General features: G+C 43.1%; 1 protein-coding gene and 1 pseudogene across 3 annotated transcripts in view; one reads left to right on the top strand and one right to left on the bottom strand.

The window, feature by feature from the left end:
- Positions 1-16977, bottom strand: part of GNG4 (G protein subunit gamma 4) — a 90553-nt gene extending 73576 nt beyond the window's left edge. Inside the window, exons 1-2 of one of the 3 annotated variants that reach the window (XM_089668584.1) lie at positions 16833-16977; positions 15707-15843 (exon numbers count right to left, since the gene is read on the bottom strand). The gene's annotated coding sequence lies outside the window, so the exon portion shown is untranslated. Of the gene's footprint in view, positions 1-15706; positions 15844-16272; positions 16471-16578; positions 16685-16832 lie in introns of those variants that run through there. The other 2 variants (XM_089668586.1, XM_089668583.1) reach the window with 2 other exon arrangements.
- LOC149469792 (uncharacterized) overlaps positions 1-17043 on the top strand; it is a 48890-nt pseudogene extending 31847 nt beyond the window's left edge.
- Positions 17044-19563: the final 2520 nt, after the last annotated feature.

The following is a 19563-nucleotide window of genomic DNA, read 5'->3' as shown; positions in this document are numbered from 1 at the left end:
TAAATGGGAGAATGACTTAAATGTGCCACCATCATACAGTTGATGTACATATTTCAAACTCTTCTGTGCCCACAGGTATGCATCCGGTAGGGTGTGGAATTGAGGGAAGGTAGGGTTGAACCAAATTGGTTGATTGGGTGAGACAGAGTGGGAAGTATCAGGCAACATAGCAGCATATTGGCAATATACTTTAAGCAATACTTTCAGCAAATCCCCTCCCACCCCCTGATGGAGTAGTTTGTCTATAGATTAAATTTGTCAGAATTTCGTAGGAAGAAACCAGGGCTGCTTCTGTAGCTGTAGCTGCATTATATAATTGTGGGAAAAGCCAACTGAGAGGCAAAATAATACAAAGGTAAATTTGGTTACGCCAAACCCCCTTGTGAAGTTGGTAGTTGAAGTGTAGTTAAAGAAATCCTTGGCGGCTTGGAGTACCAAAAGAAGGAGGAACTAAGAGAGTCTACCTCTGTAAAAAAAACGTTTAGGGATATATACCAGACTATTGGATTACACATATAGAATTTTAGGTAGAAATACCATTTTGAAAAGATTTATCCTCCCTAATAAAGTTAAAGGTAGTGTTTTCCAACTAGCAATATGAGTTTTAAGTAAAGCAATAAAAAAAGGTAGTAACTTGTAAAGGGCAATTTGGTGGTAAAATAGGCACAGTGTCTGAGTCTACTGCAAACACACTGGATTTGGACCAGTTGACCCTTAAGCCAGAGAAGGTGCCAAAATCTTATACCAGCTTTAACACCACATTGATCGTAGTTTGTGGATCATAAAGGTAAAGTAATATATCATCTGCATAAAGGGAAACACATTTTTGTAATGAGCCAACCCACATGCCTCGTACTTTGAGTTAGAGTTCCTAATAAGCTGTGCCAAAGGTTCTATTGCAAATGAAATATTTATACATTTCTTTAGTTATTTCCTAGTTTCCATGCCTAGGCAAATGATGTTATACATCCCAGGAGTCTTTATGAGGGGAGGAAGAGTTTTCTCAGCTAAGCACACCCTCCTGCCTGCATGCCTGAGCTAAGGGCAGATGGATTCAATTAAGTAATTGCTACATGAATCATCTGCCCTTACTCAAAATGGGCATGGCCAGAAATGCTAGGGGGTGTTTTTCAAAGTGATTTCTCAGCAAAACAAAGCATGGAAACATGGATGGATTGGAAAGTTTGCTTTGAATAGTAAAAATTATTTAACTATTGATTTTGGTTTGTGGTGCTCAGATGCAGTGAAGGTCTGCTTTAACAAGCAGTGAAAGAACTTCACAATAAGCCATCCCTGACCTCTTTTGCTTCTTGTAATGTGGAGTAATTACTTCTCAAAGATCCTCAAACATCTCAGCTAATGGTGGCTATACATGCTTTGATTTCATTATCTGATCACTGTGTGATTCAAAAATTATTGAAATGGCAAATGATCAAACAGGTATGCCCTATAGCACTTCCCTTCTAAACAATTTGGACTTGATTTAGACTGGATTTGATTAAAGTAGATCAATCTACCAGGGTGAAATATTATCAATTGTGTCACATCAGAGATGTGATCAATAATTTACAATTCAGGGACATAAATAAGGGATGGGGGGGTCAGGGGGGTCTGAACCCCCTCCCCCTCCCCCAGAGCAGTTACTATCTTGTATAGGGAAAAACTGTAAAGAACCAGGGCTCTTTCTCCCATTCATAATTGTACAGGAAAAAGCTCCTCAGAGCACTGGCAGTCTGTCATACTGCTGCTGTTTCTTCTTCCTCCCCCTCCCTCCAGGCTGCTCAGTGGAGCATCTCTCCTCCACCTGCAGTAAATCCTGCCTGCTGTGTGGCATGGCAGGATCTAGGGGGGACTGGGGTGGGCTGCACCCCCACAGATTTCAGTTACCCAGCCCCCCAGGCAACCCCCCCCCATCATGGATGTTGTGCCAGGGCCAATCATCCATCGGGATGAAGTTGTCCATAAACTTAAGGGCAGACTGGCTGCAGTTGTGAAGTCTGAGTGTCTGTGGCACTCTCACAGAACCCACCCTGCACACTCCCCCCACCCTGCACAGACAGGAGAGGATCCATCTGTTCCGCCATCTCCCGCCCCTATCTCTCTGTGCCTGCTTTTCCCACACTGCTATCCTTCGTGTGCAGCCTGTGCCTGAGAAAAGGAAAGTGTGGGTGGGCGATTAGAAGTACAGAAGCCGACAGATCTATTGTGGCTGTAAGACTGATGCCTCCTGAGCCTGCAGATACCAGCCTGGGGTGAGGGAGCAGTTCACTGAACTCTCCGTTTCCTTCCCTTCTCTCCCCAATCTATCTCCTTCCTGTTCTTCCAGGAGCTTCACACACTTGCCCTGCTGATTTCATGTCCAGTTAGTACTTAGGGACAACTGAACTCTGATGTCCACTCTTAACTAGGAAAACGCATTGACTCCTGCTGCTTTTCTCTGGGTAAATGCACCTATCTCCTATCTCCACTCTTAACTAGGAAAACGCATTGACTCCTGTTAAATTCAGAACAAATAGTGTATTTATATTTGTGTATCTGTTGACCAGTTCTCACCTCTAGCTGCACCCATTTTATGACTGTAGTCTGTTTCCTGAGAAACATCCCCCTCTATTCATGTGATCCTTATCAGCTTCTAATTGGGGCGGAGTTGAATGCTCATTTGAGCATCTCCCTTTAAATTTAGACCAGCTTATGGGGGGAGATTACTGATGGGGGGGGGCACAGTCTCTGATGGGGGTGCTGCGTTGATGGAGTGCTAAGAAGAAGCAGTTAAACACAGCAGTTGAACTAAAGCAGGAGAACTCAAGCAGCAGGAAGATACAACAACAGCAAGAAACTCTACTGCATGCTGGATAGACTGCGAGCAAACACCTTGGGAAACATCTCTTACAAATCAGAGTCCCACTTCGTGTACCTTTTTAATATGTCCCCTCTACTCCTTTTCATATTACTTTTTTGCGTTCCCAAAATCTCATTTCTTTACCCCTCTCTGCTCCACCCAAAACTTGTACATCTCACCCTCACTGCTACCATCTCCCTACTACTGCTCTTATCACCTCCTACTGATACTTCACTCTCCTGCTAACCCAAACACCAGGACTGCAAGGCATGTGCGCTCGTGTACATCCCACTCCCATCTTACTTTCCTCACCCTTCTTCTTCTCCTAACCTCTAGGGATATCTCCCCAAACCCTGGTCCCTCACCACCTCACTCACCCACTAGGCACCCTCCTACTCCCATGAACCACCGCAACCCCTTCAACCTTATACCTGCCCCCCTCCTCCCCGCATCTACCCCTCCACTCCCGGTTGCACTCCTGAACGCCCGATCGGTTTGCAACAAGCTCACCGCCATCCATGACCTCTTTATCTCCCACTCCCTCAACCTCCTAGCGGTCACTGAAACCTGGATCCAAGCCACTGACTCCACCTCCCCTGCGGCACTCTCCTATGGAGGTCTCGTCTGGTCCCATTCACCCAGACCGAGCGAGCAGTTGTAGAGGTGGTGGGGTCAGCATGCTCTTGTCACCGCTGACCACCTTCCAGGTCCTCCCAAACCCCCCCTCTCTATCCTTCTCCTCCTTCGAGGCCCACTGCATCTGACTCTTCTCCCCCACCCTTCTGAGGATTGCAGTAATCTATTGGCCTCCTGGATCCGTATCCAGCTTCCTTGACGACTTTTCCGCCTGGCTACCCTTCTTCCTCTCCTCTGAGCTACCCACCATAATCCTTGGAGACTTCAATATCCCTATCAATGTCAACAACCCGGCTACATCCCAACTCCTCCACTTAACCTCTTCTTTTGCACTCACACAGTGTACACAGTCATCCACCCACACCGACGGGAACACCCTGGACCTCGTTTTCTCCCATCTCTGCACCCTCCACAACCTCACAAACACCCTTTTCCTTCTCTCTGACCACAACCTCATTACGTTCTCTATCTCCCCATCCTCAAACACCCCCCCAATGTCAAACCATCGCCAGCCGTAACATCCGCAACCTGAACCCGGCCCCTCTCCACTCTGCAGCTGACCGTCTGCACGACAGTGTCCTTCCACTGTCATGCCCTGACCTGGCCACTACTGCATACAACGACTCGCTATCAGCTGCCTTAGACTCCTTAGCATCCCTAACTACACGTAGCATTAGGCCCCGACCGCTTCAACCCTGGCAGAATGACCACACTAAAAATCTTAAACGACGCACGCTGGAATGATTATGGCGCAAAACCAAATCCCCTCGAGCGTTCTCCCTCTACAAATCCGCCTTCCTCGCCTACTCCTCCCTCCACGCTGCCAAACAAGCCTACTTTGTAACCCTCATCAACAACCTCTCCACCTGTCTTCGCCCACGAGATTGCCTATCACTTCCAAAATAAGATCGACGCAATCCGTAAGGACATCGCCAATGCTCAACCTACCTCCCCAACTAGCCTCCCTCCCACTATAACCCCATCAACTCTCCCCTCCTCTGACCTCGCAACCGCCCTACCCCCCACCACACATAACATCCCGCACACTATAACCTCCCCATCACTCCGCTCCTTCAGCCTTGCTACCACTGAGGAGGTCACTAAGGTCTTCTCAGAAGCCCGCCTCACCACTTGCCCCCTTGAGCCTGTCCCTACACAACTCCTCCGGTCACCCTCCTCCTCCATCCTACGCTCCCTCACCCACATCTTCAATCTCTCCCTCTCTACTGGTGCATTCCCCTCCCCTCTAAAGCACACGCACATCACCCCCATACTCAAAAAACTCTCCCTGGACCCCACCGACCTGAACAACCTTAGACCCATCTCCCTGCTGCCATTTACTTCCAAGCTCCTTGAGCGCTTAGTTTACAATCGCCTAAGCTCCCACCTCACCGACAACAACCTCCTCGATCCCTTACAGTCTAGCTTCCGTCCCCTACACTCCACCGAAACCGCCCTACTCAAAATCACTAATGATCTGCTAACTGCCAAAGCTAATGGCCACTACTCCGTCCTCTTACTCCTCGAACTTTCCGCGGCCTTCAACACAGTTGACCACCCCCTCCTCCTTAATAAACTACACTCCCTCGGCATCAGATACTCCGCTCTCTCCTGGCTCTCCTCCTATCTATCCCAATGCTCCTTCAGCGTTACCTATAATGCTACCACCTCCCCCTCTCTCCCTCTCTCTGTTGGGGTCCCCCAAGGCTCTGTCCTCGGGCCCCTTCTCTTCTCCATCTACACCTCCTCCCTCGGCAAACTCATACACTCCCACGGCTTCAACTATCACCTCTACGCCCCTCACCCCTTCAGTCTCCGCCCGTATCACCCACCTACTGAACGACATATCAGACTGGATGTCGCTCCATTTTCTCAAATTGAACCTTTCCAAAACCGAGCACCTGATTTTCCCCCCAGCCCACGCCCCCCCCCCCCCACCCTCTCCATCACGACCAGCAACGCCACTATCATTCCCACCCCGAAAGCCAAAGTCCTAGGTGTCACTCTAGACTCAAACCTGTCCTTCCAACCCCATGTCCAATCGTTGGCAAACTCATGCAGGCTCCACCTCCGCAACATCTCCAAAATACGTACGTTCCTAACCCCAGACACTACTAAACAACTCGTTCACTCCCTTATTATCTCACGTCTGGACTACTGCAACTCCCTTCTCACCGGCCTACCTCATCACAGACTATCCCCGCTTCAGTCTATGCTGAACTCAGCGGCCAGACTCATCCACCTTACCAACCGCTCCGCTTCTGCCACCCCCCTCTGTCATTCTCTCCACTGGCTCCCGATTGCCCAACGCATTAAGTTCAAACTACTAACACAGACATACAAAGCCATTCATAACGCTGCCCCAAACTACCTCACCGACCTGATACCCAAATACCACCCTACCCGTAATCTTCGCTCCTCACAAGACCTCCTACTTTCTACTCCCTGGTCTCCACCTCCCACGCCCGACTGCAGGACTTCTCCAGAACTTCCCCCATCCTCTGGAACTCACTACTCCAATCCATCAGACTGTCACCTACCCGCCTCACCTTTAGGCGCACCCTGAAAACCCATCTCTTCAGGGAAGACTACCCTGCCCTCACCTAACAGCCGATCTACTCCACTCCTCCTACCATTCCATCCCCCACAGCCACTTCCTCCTGTACCGCTATCCCCACCCTCCTAGATTGTAAGCTCGAAAGAGCAGGGCCCTTGACCCCCTCGTGTTTTGTTTTGTTACTGTATTGTCTCATGTTCTGTCCCCCACTATAATGTACAGCGCTATATAAATACTGTATAATAATAATGTAAGGGGGCACTCTGCTGGATTCTGATGTAACGGGACACTCTGCTAGATACTGATGTAAGGGGACACTCTGCTGGATTCTGATGTAAGGGGACACTCTGCTGGATTCTGATGTAAGGGGACACTCTGCTGGATTCTGGTGTAAAGGGGCACTCTGCTGGATTGTGAAGGTGGCACTTTGCTGGTTTCTGGTGTAAGGGGCATTCTGCTGGATTCTGATGTAAGGAGCACTCTGCTGTGTTCTGGTGTAAGGGGGCACTCTGCTGGATTCTGACGTAAGGGGGCACTCTGCTGGATTCTGGCGTAAGGGGGCACTCTGCTGGATTCTGGCGTAAGGGGGCACTCTGCTGGATTCTGGCGTAAGGGGGAACTCTTGACCCCCTCGTGTTTTGTTTTGTTACTGTATTGTCTCATGTTCTGTCCCCCACTATAATGTACAGCGTTGAGAAAACCTTTTAGCGCTATATAAATACTGTATAATAATAATAATAATGTAAGGGGGCACTCTGCTGGATTGCGATGTAAGGGGGCACTCTGCTGGATTGCGATGTAAGGGGGCACTCTGCTGGATTGCGATGTAAGGGGGCACTCTGCTGGATTGCGATGTAAGGGGGCACTCTGTTGGGTTGCGATGTAAGTGGGGGCACTCTGTTGGGTTGCGATGTAAGGGGGCACTCTGTTGGGTTGCGATGTAAGAGGGCACTATGCCAAATTCTGATGTAAGGGGGCACTCTGCCAAATTCTGATGTAAGGGGGCACTCTGCCAAATTCTGATGTAAGGGGGCACTCTGCCAAATTCTGATGTAAGGGGGCACTCTGCCAAATTCTGATGTAAGGGGGCACTCTGCCAAATTCTGATGTAAGGGGGCACTCTGCCAAATTCTGATGTAAGGGGGCACTCTGCCAAATTCTGATGTAAGGGGGCACTCTGCCAAATTCTGATGTAAGGGGGCACTCTGCCAAATTCTGATGTAAGGGGGCACTCTGCCAAATTCTGATGTAAGGGGGCACTCTGCCAAATTCTGATGTAAGGGGCACTCTGCCAAATTCTGATGTAAGGGGGCACTCTGCCAAATTCTGATGTAAGGGGGCACTCTGCCAAATTCTGATGTAAGGGGGCACTCTGCCAAATTCTGATGTAAGGGGGCACTCTGCCAAATTCTGATGTAAGGGGGCACTCTGCCAAATTCTGATGTAAGGGAGCACTCTGCCAAATTCTGATGTAAGGGGGCACTCTGCCAAATTCTGATGTAAGGGGAGACTCTGCTATAAGGTGGAACTCTGCAGGCTCTAATTTAAGGTGGTGGAACTCTGGGGACACTGATGTAAGGTGGGACTTTACAGACCCAGATAAAAGGGGGGAAAGGGAGGACTCTGATGTGAATGTGGTGCTCATCCTACCTGCTGCACTCCATATGTTGTTTTTTTTTTCTTACGCCTGACCCCTGCACTCTATACATTATGCTGTATATAGACCTGAACAAGGTGTTCATTGTCTCAACAGTTTCTGATTTTAATGAAGTTCTTCTTTAAGGTAGGTTTAGTAAGGCAGCTCATACATTAAGTGGGGTACACACTATGAGAAAATTGGAAGAAAAATTCTGTACAAGGCACAATTGTTCAATTTTCGCATAGGGTGTACACAACTTTTGACACCTGATTCAAACTTTCCAAATGAAAATTTCCAAAAGGGACACATTTTTCTCATACAAGAACAGGACTAATGATTTTTGTTTAATGTGTACTTATTTTGTACAATTTTAGTACAAACGGATATGAAAGACTGCGCATGATAAAAAAACAATAAACAACAACAAAAAAGACTTTGTCGTACGAGAATTTTCATACAATTAGTATCCTAATCAGTTTTGACCTGCTGTGGGAAATCGTGGAAAACTGGACGATCGTTCATCTGATTCTTATAGTGTGTACTGGGCTTTAGTCATTTATTTTTGTTTAACCATCAGGGCTGAGTAGTCCCGCTATTAAACTGGCCATAGATGAGTCAATGACTGAACAAAAAAAACTGACCTTATTTGAGTGTGTGTGGATGGTGGATTCTTCCCTGTTGAGCCTTTGTATTCTGACAGCAGAGAGATTCCCCAATCAGAATACACTGATCAACTTTTCTGCTATAGCCTGCGGCACTGATCAAGCAGGCAAAATCTGATACGGCGGTTGTACAGTAGTCGATCGGTAGTTTGACTTCTGTGCAATCTCCCTGCACATACATAGATCGAAATATGGCTGGTCCCTGCTTAATTTCTAACCATGTATGGCATGGTATTGAGTAAAATAACAGATTAAGGAGTATTTCTCCATCCAACTTGCTTTTGTGGATGGGGAAATCTGTTTGTTTTTGTTTTTTATCATCCCACTGGGGCTACACTCCATATATCTTATGTGTTCCATCTGTCTGATTAAAGTTTTTTTTATTATTTTCTCAACAGTTGACCATTGCTGTGTAGTTTACAACTGTTTTAATGAAGTTCAAATTCACAGCAGGCAAAGTGTTAGCTCTTTTTTATTCTGTTTATGCATCTTTGAGGAGGAATTAATGTGCTTCACCACCTCTTTTTAACCCCTAAAAACCCGCACCACAACTGCATGGTGAATGGGTCACATTTGATAGGCACTACTACCGAGTGTAACAGCCTGTATAACATTTACCCCTGTCTGCTGTCATTACAGCTAAGGGGGGGGGCAGTAAAAATGCAGCTCAGCCGTGAGCTGAAACTCTCCCCCAGAAAAAAAAATATATGTGGCCCTGTTACACTTGCATCTTCCAACTATCGATCAAAATCTACTTCTCCATGTGTGTCAAATTGATAAAATGGGTTGTTGACTATAGATCAATTATCCCTATTGGGACAGATAGATTAGAAAAGAAAATGGTCATTTATTGAAACATGCATCTCCACTATTAGACTCTAAAGTCAGGTTAGGCTACTTTTACACTGCTCTGTATGAAAAACACATTAAAAATGCATGTGCATTTTTCATGCATGGCGTTGCATTTTTGTATGTGTTTTTCATGCGTTTATGATGCATTTGTATTGCCTTTTTTCCCCATTGGAAAAAGAACTTCCCACTGGTGTGCTGCATTTTTGATGTGGTTATCATTCATCTCAATGGAGGGTTGCATTTTTGGTGTGTTTCTTTTTAACTGAACAAACATGCACCAAAAATTCAGCAAGCTGGACTTCTAAAAATGCAACTGAAGCACAGTGGGCCAGTGTGAAGCATTTCATAGGATTTAATGGGATTTGTTTTTCTTCCACTTTTCTTCTGCTTTTTTTTAACTGAACAAAAACAGATTAGTGTTGAAGCAGCCTAAGCCCTGGTTCACACCGATGCTACTTCAGGTGCAACATGCGATTTACAAATCACACCTGAAGTCACATCGAATATATTTCTATGGCACTGTCTTAATCAGTGCAATTTGAAGCAGCGAGATTTCAAAAATAGTTCCTGCACTATTTTTGGCAATTTCGTGTGCAACTTGCATTGACATCTGTGCATGAAGTCACGCAGATATCAGGCAAGCTGCAAATGAAATCGCACTGACCAGCGGCTTTGAAATCGTGCTACTTCAAGTGAAATTTTAAAGTGTGAACCAGGGCTTTATCAGTTCTTCACAGCTTAGAAACACCTGCTGTTAGTTTACATTTGAAGGCTGGAAGCCTGCCAAGGTTTTGGTGTAATAACAAGTAACAGAAAAAACCATGCTGCTTAAAGCTACAGAGGTGGTCGCTACATTAGGGCTTGTTTTTCTGATCTTACTGCTTGTTCAGAATATGTAAATACTTTTGTGCATATTCTGGGCACAGGTTCCCATTAAGCTCCATTGCCTTTTCTGTATTGTCCACGGCCTGGGCAATATTCAGGAAAATATAACCTTGGAGACCGCAATTAATTGCCAGTTAGCTAAATAGATTTTTACAGCCCAAATCCCGGCTCTCCCATGTCATTCCTCCAGTGTCCTTCTCTACCTTTTTTTTTTCAGATTACTTCCAACTAGTGATGTTGTGGTTTCTTTCACCCTGAATATGTGACTTACTGTAAATGACTGAGGACATCTAGCAGTGGAAAAGATTTATTGTGAACAGCTTCAGAGCGGAGTTGAGTATTGCGGCCAGAGCAGATTTTTTTGTTTTAAAACCCTGCTAGTGGACTCATTATTTCTTGGAGTTGAACGTTAAGCAATTTATGTAAGCATCTGCCTTCCTTACAGATGTTAAAATATCTGATTTTCCATCATCCCAAAATAGTGATGAAATTAGTTAGGAAAAACCGCTCTTCCTCCACTGACCTGTACACTTTAATAAATGCAAAGCTTTAGAAACCATGCTTATGTGCAATTTCAAACTGTCATTTTAAACTAGGACTGAATTGTTAGCATTTCACCAGTTCAGGAAATGGAGCAATCTTAGTCCTTTTTAAGACAGAAGGTAAAGATGGAAGTTCAGCTGTGTTTTAACACCCCCAGCCGCCTCTAGACGGCCAAACAAGGCAGCAAGTGGGGAACCTAAACATGCTGTGTCCCACGTAGCTTTCCCAAGCACCACCTGTCAAACTCACCCAAGAAAGTCAATGGGATGTGACACAACCAAAAGCCAAATACTAAGGTTGTGCTGTGCTAGTTCCATGTAAAAACACAGCACACACGTCAAAAGTTAAAAAAATTCTTTAAAAAAGGGACGGAAAAAACAGGCATTCAGGAGATGTGCAGTACCACCTCCAGAATGCCAGAAAGCCGCTGCTCTACCACCCTCTGAAAAGTGATGTATGGTAGATTGCTTTTCAGCAACTGCTGAGCCTTACTTAAATCAGTACCAAGCTCCAATGCTTAGATCTGCTTTATGCAGCCTTTAACAGCCTTCCACCATGGTAATTACATGAGTTTAACTGCAGGAAGAGCAGATGGTGCAACTGTCATAAAGCTTTTGACTATAACTGTTATTATATTTTTCTTACCCGCTTTATTTTTACATTAATATAAGCTAAGAACAGACCATCATTTCACTTTTCTTAATTTTTTGTTCTGTTAGCTGCTGTTTTTTTTTGTCTTAGATTTTTTTAAAATAACAAAGCATATCTATCTCAATTTCACCTCATGTTGCTATAGAAAAGAATTTTCGTGGCCAAGAATTTTCTTTTCTTACCAGATCACAGCTCATGCTCATTTCTTTTTCATTTAAATTTCCTGCACGATTCTCCCATCATTGATTTGAACTTTGTTCGTTTAACAAAAAATTTCCAAGATGCCTGATCACTCAAATTCGATGGTCACATAAAAATCGTCCATTTCTGTGACCCCCCTAATGGTGCGACATTCGAATGTAAATTCTTTCGGAATTCAACCCATGTATGGCTGGCTTTAAGATAAAACTACCTTTTTAGATTTTAGAATTGTGTGGGAAGTGGTTAAAACCTCTGCTATCTGTGCCCCAATGGAGGGATTTCCCTTTACATCCTGTCCTACAGACACAACTCAAAGTGAGAGGAGAGTCTCTACAAATTAAGCAAAATTCCAGTCTGTAAAATTTGTCACAAGAGCAAGTGTCCCCATTGGTAGATTGACCCTCATCTATTATTTGGTAACAACTGCAAAATGTTGGCTTTCCACACATTTCTCATTGGCAATAGTCACCTGAAAAATACAAAGAGCAAGGACTTGTGTCTTTGGGCTTTGACTTGCATAGACAGCATTAGTTTGAGATGTTTGAGATAATTTAGAATTCATTGACAAGTGCATTTGACCTGCTTCAAACAAGTTTCCATTTCTGTAGACTTATAAAGGAATGTTAAACCTGGTGGTACAAATACAAGCTTAAATCTCCCCAGTGAGAACATGGGCAGCAAAAAAAACTTGACAGGGGTTTATTCCTTACCGACTCTCTTAAAATATAAAATAAAAGGTTTGCTTTACATACACTTTAAAATTAGCAGTCCCAGTGCATAATAATAATATCTTTGAGATAGATGTGGCCCCTGTTGTGATACACAAGGCCATAGGGGTTTCACATAATAAACTGCCCAGATATTCTGAGTGCAGAACTGTTCCACATTTCTCAGAATCCACAGATTTAGAGGGGTGGTACTCTGGATGGGACCATGTTCTGCTTGTAGGCTGAATAAAGTTTTGCCCATGAAGACACCATAGGTGTGAGGCTTCACCTTTTGATTATATGTAGCTATGTGTGGAGTAGTGATGGATTACAATCCATTCTGGCTTTGTCTAATAGAGACTTTGTGGCTGGTGAGAGGTTAAGCTTGTGGATTTCAGAGGCTAGTGCATATTCCTGTTCCAATTGTTGTTTGCGTTATTCCCGCTCCCAGCATCTTTGCTTCACTATTTGTATCAAATGACCCCATGCAATGGCTTTATAAGCTTCCCACAGCGTGGTGGGGGATGAGGCTGATTGAGTACTTAGCTGAAAATATTCACTGGTAAGGGAACACAGCTTTTCAAGAACTGTGGGGTGCAAGAGTAAGGAACATTATAGATCCAGGAGGAGGGTTTAGGTTTCTGCAATAAAGAACAACAGGAGATCACTAATGGGTTGTGGTCCACCCAGGGCACCTTTTAGAATGGAGAACTTGAGTTTCGGAAGGAAAGTACCCAAATATGATCTATTCAAGCATACAGTTGGTGAGAGGAGGGGAAAAAAAGTATAGACTCTTGTTACAGGGTGCAGTTCCCTCTAGGCACCAACCTGCAGACAGGCTACATCTATCTTCTGGGATTGCAAATAGTTAAAGGCCATCCTTCGCTTAGTTGGGGAGGTGTACTTTTCTTTGACAAAGATTTATGTTTTTATAGGAAAAATGGTGAAATTTCTAATGTTGGGTAATATCATTGAGTTAAAGCCCAACTCTAGCCCCACTGGAGGAATTTCCCATAACTTCCCACCTCTCTAACCAACTATCATTAGGAATGGTAGTGAGGGGCAATGTCCCCCAACTGGACTGATACTTCCAACTGTTAAAAACAAGTTTGGTGTACATAGTAATGAAACAGCTGAACACAAAGTCAAACTACATATGTGAACTGTTTTAGATACATGGATGTGTAGTACTGTCCAACCCCATTTTTTTGTTTCACAAAACCCATGTGCACTGCATCACTGTTCCCTATTGTCCCTTACTGGTATTACTTACCTGCTCACTGGACAATGAATAAGCAGCACTCTACTGCTTCCTATAAGCTACTGATAGGGAAAGAAATACTGCGGATCCAATTTTAGCTCTGTTGCATTGCATTTTAAATGAACAAGCTGCCTTAACATAAAAAAGCAAAAGCAAAACTAACAAGATGAAAATGAACAACCCATTAAAAGATAATATTACGCAACTAGATTATGCTGCAATATTCAGCCTCATTTCAAAGATTTCCCCCCAGCACTGCTGCTACATGTCCTCAGTCTGATGGCTAACATCATTCAAGCCTCTTCTTCTGAGCCCAGGTCATCCTGGACCAAGCCTGTGACTGGAAAGTGAAAGGAGAAGCAGCACAGTGCTGAGCTCCTCTCTATGCCTCTGCTCCCTCCTCCTATCAGCATGCTTCTTGTCAGCACATGAAGTGATTGGCTCCTTGTTTTGCTTCTTCCTCTAACACCCCAGCCCTCCTGTATATGGATTGCAAATCAGGTCAAATTCAGGTATTTGCAATACTTTAATTAATAACATGCATTTACCAATATATCAAATACTTCAGAACTGCATTCATTTGTGTTTTTATATCTGCCTGGAGTTCAACTTTAAGGCATTCCATTTATTTAATGCGTGCTTTAAGTGCACTGCAGTGAACCTGAGCTAGATGAATGGACTTCTGGAAGTGTGGCACTGATAGGATCACCATGTGAAAATAATGGGAAAAAAAGCCTGATAAAGAAGATGGAGGCTGCCAATCAACAACAGACTGAAGGAAAGAAAATTGCTCAATTCCCCCATCAACACAGTCAGTGTTGATGGAGGGATCTCTCTCACTGCGCTATGGTATTCTGACAGTGGGAGGTTACTCTGTATTTGTCAGAATACAATAATCACTGCTGGAGGCTTAAGCCAGTGGCAGTGATCGAATGGAAAAAAAAAACAAGTTGGTTGTACTGAACTTGATCAATTTTAGTACAACCATTCTGCCCATAGATGGATCACAATTTTGCATAGATGGATCAAAATATCCTGTTGAACCAGCCAAATTTCGATTCGCCTATGGCCAGTTTATGCAGCCACCACATCTAAGGACTGGTTAGCTGCAATACACTATATTAAATGGTTGCTCTTGGGTTTTGGCACACTTTGACATTGTGCTGTCAGTTACATTTTTCCATCATCTTAATCAATTTGTTTTGTTAATGTACCATGTTGGATCATTCATCAGTCACTGCACTTCAGTCATTTTTTAATCAGCTTCTAAAAGGGAAAGTGAAAGCAACCTACAGATACACAAGTGCAGTATATGGAGACCTAGATGTAACCAACTGTGTAACTGGGAAAAAACTGACATTTTTTTTTTAGAATACCTATGGAAAAAAATCAACATCACCTGCATTCAGACTCACCTCTTTTTATCATGCATGGTTTGAAAATGAAATTGTTTTGCACAGCTCTATAATATATACATGCTTTACACTGACTCATCATCTTCATGTACTATAGTTACCCATAGCAATGAATTTCCTTGAATCATTGGAAAGAGAAACCTCGTCAGTTGCCATGGGCAGGAAATCAATGCTTGCTCCAGTGATCTATGCTCCTTTTTATACACAAAAAAAAAATCACAGCAGTGCCTCAAACCCACAGATAGGAGCACATTGCTTTTTCATGCATGTAGTTCCAGAAATTTCTGTACAAAGAATTAGGCACCCAGGAGACTGACACACAAGGTGACCAAGTCCCAGATTTTTTTGTTCTTCATGTGAATATCTGCCAGGTAGACAAACGACAGTAGCAAGTGCAAATTGTAGTAATTGTGTATAGCAAGTCAAATTCCTGCATGATAATTTACCTTCAATTGCTATGAGTTACTGTAAATATACTAAAAAAGCCTAATAATGATGTAAATATGTTTGCTACACATTTTCTTCACCATATATGTTTGCTACACGTTTTCTTCACCATGCATGTTTGGCTTTAAATTGAAAATGGTCCCTTAATGCAATCAACCTGGCTGTTTATTGTACCAAACTGTACCTCTATGGAGTGGGTAGATGGCCGAATTAATTTCCATCGTCTGATTCCCACTAAATATGCATGTAGAGTTCATACAAATCATCAGCCTACAAATAAGGCCATTTACGAGCTTGCAAGGGAAATCCCTTCAGAAGACATGAGCTAGTAGGTAAATATAACAAGCAATGCTTAAGCTTCTGGATATAACAAGTCATTATGATCACACTGCTGTCACTGCTGCGACTCACCAGTTCTTTGTGTCTGTATTATAGAATACAGACTTGGATGGCTGTACTCCAGAGCGAAGTAATCCTTTTCAAGCAATCCTTGTATCCTTCTTTCTGGCTCTTCTATCAACACTGACATACCACCCACGGAAAATGAACTGCAAATACATAGAAGAATTAGGAAGTGCGTTAGACTGAAACTGAAGCGACTGCACAGTGACCTAGATATGAAATATTAAGCGTGTTGACACAATTACGGCACAGGCTGCAATCAATACAGCAGCTAATTATCCTTTGCACGATACGTTACATATTACGCCGATGGAAGCAGCAGAAAATCCTAAATATCATTCAGCCTGTTTATGATATGCTCATAAAGCAGGGGATTTGAAAGAAAATCTTTGCTAATGCAGCGTCTCAAGCCTATTCTTGAGATCCCGTTCTTTCATGGTGTAGATTATTGTGCTAGAGATAGGAGAAGTCCATCTGTCACTTCATCCTGCTACAAAGCAAGGGGAGTATCCGATTGCTCCAGCCCAGATTCCGAATCCATGGAAGAATTGGTACTGTTCATAGGCACAACTTACCGGCGGGGAACATTGTGGACAGGCAGATCACCAATGACACCCACGAGTGAGCCTGCTAGAAAGAAGCGCGCCTTACAAGACAAATAAGGTGAAGGGAATAGAAAGAAAATGCCAAAAGGAATTTGCTCATGGCAGCTCCTGCGCTTGACTGCTGTTCTAATTGATTCACTATAGAAACACACTGTTCGCACCCACGCTCACTTCACCCCATCACAGAAATAGCATCGCAGCCTGTCAGCACAGGAACAAATCCCTTCCATCACCTCTATGCATCAGATAACAAAAGGCTCCTTATTTGCTTGCTACCTCGCTCTTTTCTGTTAGCCATCTTTCACCAACGATGCCTGGGCTAATGGATTCCCAGTGATTTTATGCATTCTGCCCTCTGGCAGCATTCTAAATTTAGCATTTCCCATTTTGTCCTCTCAGAAGCTGTGCTTTTACAACGGTATAGCCAAACAAAATGCTCAATATAGGGGACAGCCTTCCACTCAAACACGGAAATTTGAAATGATCGACACATACATGTTCATGTGTAAAACAAAAGAGTTGTTTCTCACTGTGGTGGCCAGGGCAGCTTCTCCTCCTCACTATAGAGCTGTGCTCGGCGTGCGCCTTTGTGGCAGCTCCTTGTACGTCACTGGCTCCAGTCGCTGCAGGATTCCCCTTGTGGAGGAGAAAATGTGCCGTCATCACACTGAGGACTCACCTGCAGCCGAACCACAGCCTGCTAAGCCCTGCATCCTAGCCCATGGCAAGACATTTCTATAGGAAAGCTGAGAGACATTCAATTTACGTGCCCACCAGGCCTAATACTGTCACTCTGCCATGGCATAGCAGTTAAGCATTTTCCTTTTATAATATAACATGCTGTTTTGTTGCCTTGGGCTGCTCTGTTAACAACATGATGTGCTATAAACAAGACCATTACACCAAGAGAAGGCGAAGCATTTTACAAGCAAAGTGCTGCATATGTGAAAAAAGGCCTCCGAGTCAGCCCATCAAAGCAATGTAAAGCGCCACCTGTGTGTACATTTTTGGCTTACTGATTGAATAAAAGCACAATACTTATCATCCCAGCTTTTCTGTACTGATCCAAATAAGCTCTCAAATATGTAGTAAAAAATATCTACAGAGAGCAGCTTCAATCCCAGGATTCAAATCTCTTTTAACAATAGTGAACGTTTATAATGCTGAGCCCTCCCTCCTCTTACTAATTTACTATGAAAAGTACAAATTTTCTTTTGTCTACCTAAATTATTACAAATATTAATCTGTTACTGTGCAGTCCTACCATTCAAAAATAATTATGTGACCTTAAGGCCTCGTTCACACAGATACTATACTGTATGCCCATGCAGGGCTGTGTTTACCCGGACGGGGATGCTCAAGTGTAATTGTTCAGCTGCACAGACGCAGCTGCTGTGTCCCAATATGGCATTCCTGTGGATGCAGGTACATGTCCCCGAACTCACCCTTTGTGTATTCAGGGACATGCACCAGCATCCTTATGGATGTCATATTGGACCACATGACATGAATGTATCTATCTACACAGAACACATGTGCATCCCCATTTGTCTAAACACGGTCCTGCATGGGCATACGGCATAGTATGTCCTGTGTGAATGAGGCCTAAGAGAAAAAGGATTATTGATAGCTAAAGCTAAAAAAAAAAAAAATTGTATAAATAATTCATTAGGGAAAAAATTTCAAAATTATTTTAATCAAAAAATCTTTATTATACTAGAAAACAAATATTTATCTGAAACTATCTTTACCCATCAAGATAAAGAAAAAAAAAGTAAAAACAGACCCAGCCACATACAGGGTTACTAAATATCTAGAAACATACCAAATACCCACAATATTACCCCTTCCCAATTATTCAGTGTTCTGAATTTCAAATGCATGATAACAAAACATTACACTGAATACATTTCACATCAAAATGCTGATAGTGCTCAAAAACGTAAAGTGCTCCAAAAGTCTTCTGTCAACCATTCCTTTACTGCTCCACCCCATCACATTGCCTAAAAAACATCATATAAATTAAAATATACATTAAAATACTAATAATACTTCAACAAATATAACATTCACTGTAACCATTACAGCTTAAACAACCCCACTCTTAATGAAAATCCAAGATCAAGACTAATCTTCCCCCATTACATTCACTAACTCTCACAAAATCCACAATATATTCACAGAATAATAATTACATTCTGACTTCACCTTTAGCTGAATACCCAAACATATAGAAATAGAAATTCTAATAAAACCAAAAACTCCAATCCTACCTACAAAGTATAACTACATTCTACTAAACTCCTTTTAAGCTAAAACACAACATTGTCTGAATCCAACCATAACTACATACTGTGTGGCATTATAAAAAAAAAACATGAAAAGGTAATTTAAACCCTTTCAGTTCTTTACTGAATAGATAGATCTAACATTCCCACTAGGTTAAACTTTGCTGATAAAACAATTGATGTGCAAATCCATTCCCCTGAGACACTTTCTTTCGGATACTGTATCCATTTAGTCTCTTTCTTACTTAATTAGATTAGTCCCCCTTCAATGTTTGACTGCTTTTGCTATTCACTAGAATTGTGATCCTATTGGGTTGCTATTGTACTTATTGTGGAAATGAGACAGTTGAGTAGTACACCCTTTCTTATTATTATAAATATTTTCTTCTACACGTGTCTTAAGCCGACAATACATAAATCGAAATTCATCTGGCTAAGCAGGGACCAGTCGAATTTCCATCCATGTATGAGAACCCAGGTTGTACAGAAGTCAATCTATTGACTTCAAAGGTGGTGATGTCTATCTCTATGTGAGAAGTGATTTCAAAGTGAGTGTGATGAGACTGAAGCATTGAGTGGAACTGCATATGGTCGTGTGTACTACAAAGTTAGGCTGGCCATACATTATACAGTTTTCTGTACAATTTCCTTTAGATTTACCTTCAACTATGTAGTGCAAGGGTCTGCTTAACTGGACACCACTGAAAGTGTCATTTAGGGCTGACTTCATATTATATAGTTTTTGGTAAATCTAAAGGAAAATTGTACAAGAAAATTATAGAATGTATGGCCATCCTTATTCATTGGAGTTTGTTACAGGCCACCGAGTGTAAATGAGGAGGTGGAGACTCAGCACAGATGGAAAGGGCTGCAAGGGCTGGGACAGTGATGATAAAGGGGGATTTTAACAACCCTGATATTATTTGGAGTACTGGCACTGCTGGAACAGGTAAAGGGTAAAAATGTATAAACC

This window comes from Staurois parvus, unplaced genomic scaffold (genome assembly GCF_062004578.1).
Source record: "Staurois parvus isolate SC_StPar_1 unplaced genomic scaffold, SC_StPar_1.0 ptg000059l, whole genome shotgun sequence".
Lineage (NCBI taxonomy): Eukaryota > Metazoa > Chordata > Amphibia > Anura > Ranidae > Staurois > Staurois parvus.
Note: the sequence above shows the minus strand (reverse complement) of the source record. Positions and strands in the feature narration are given on the sequence as shown.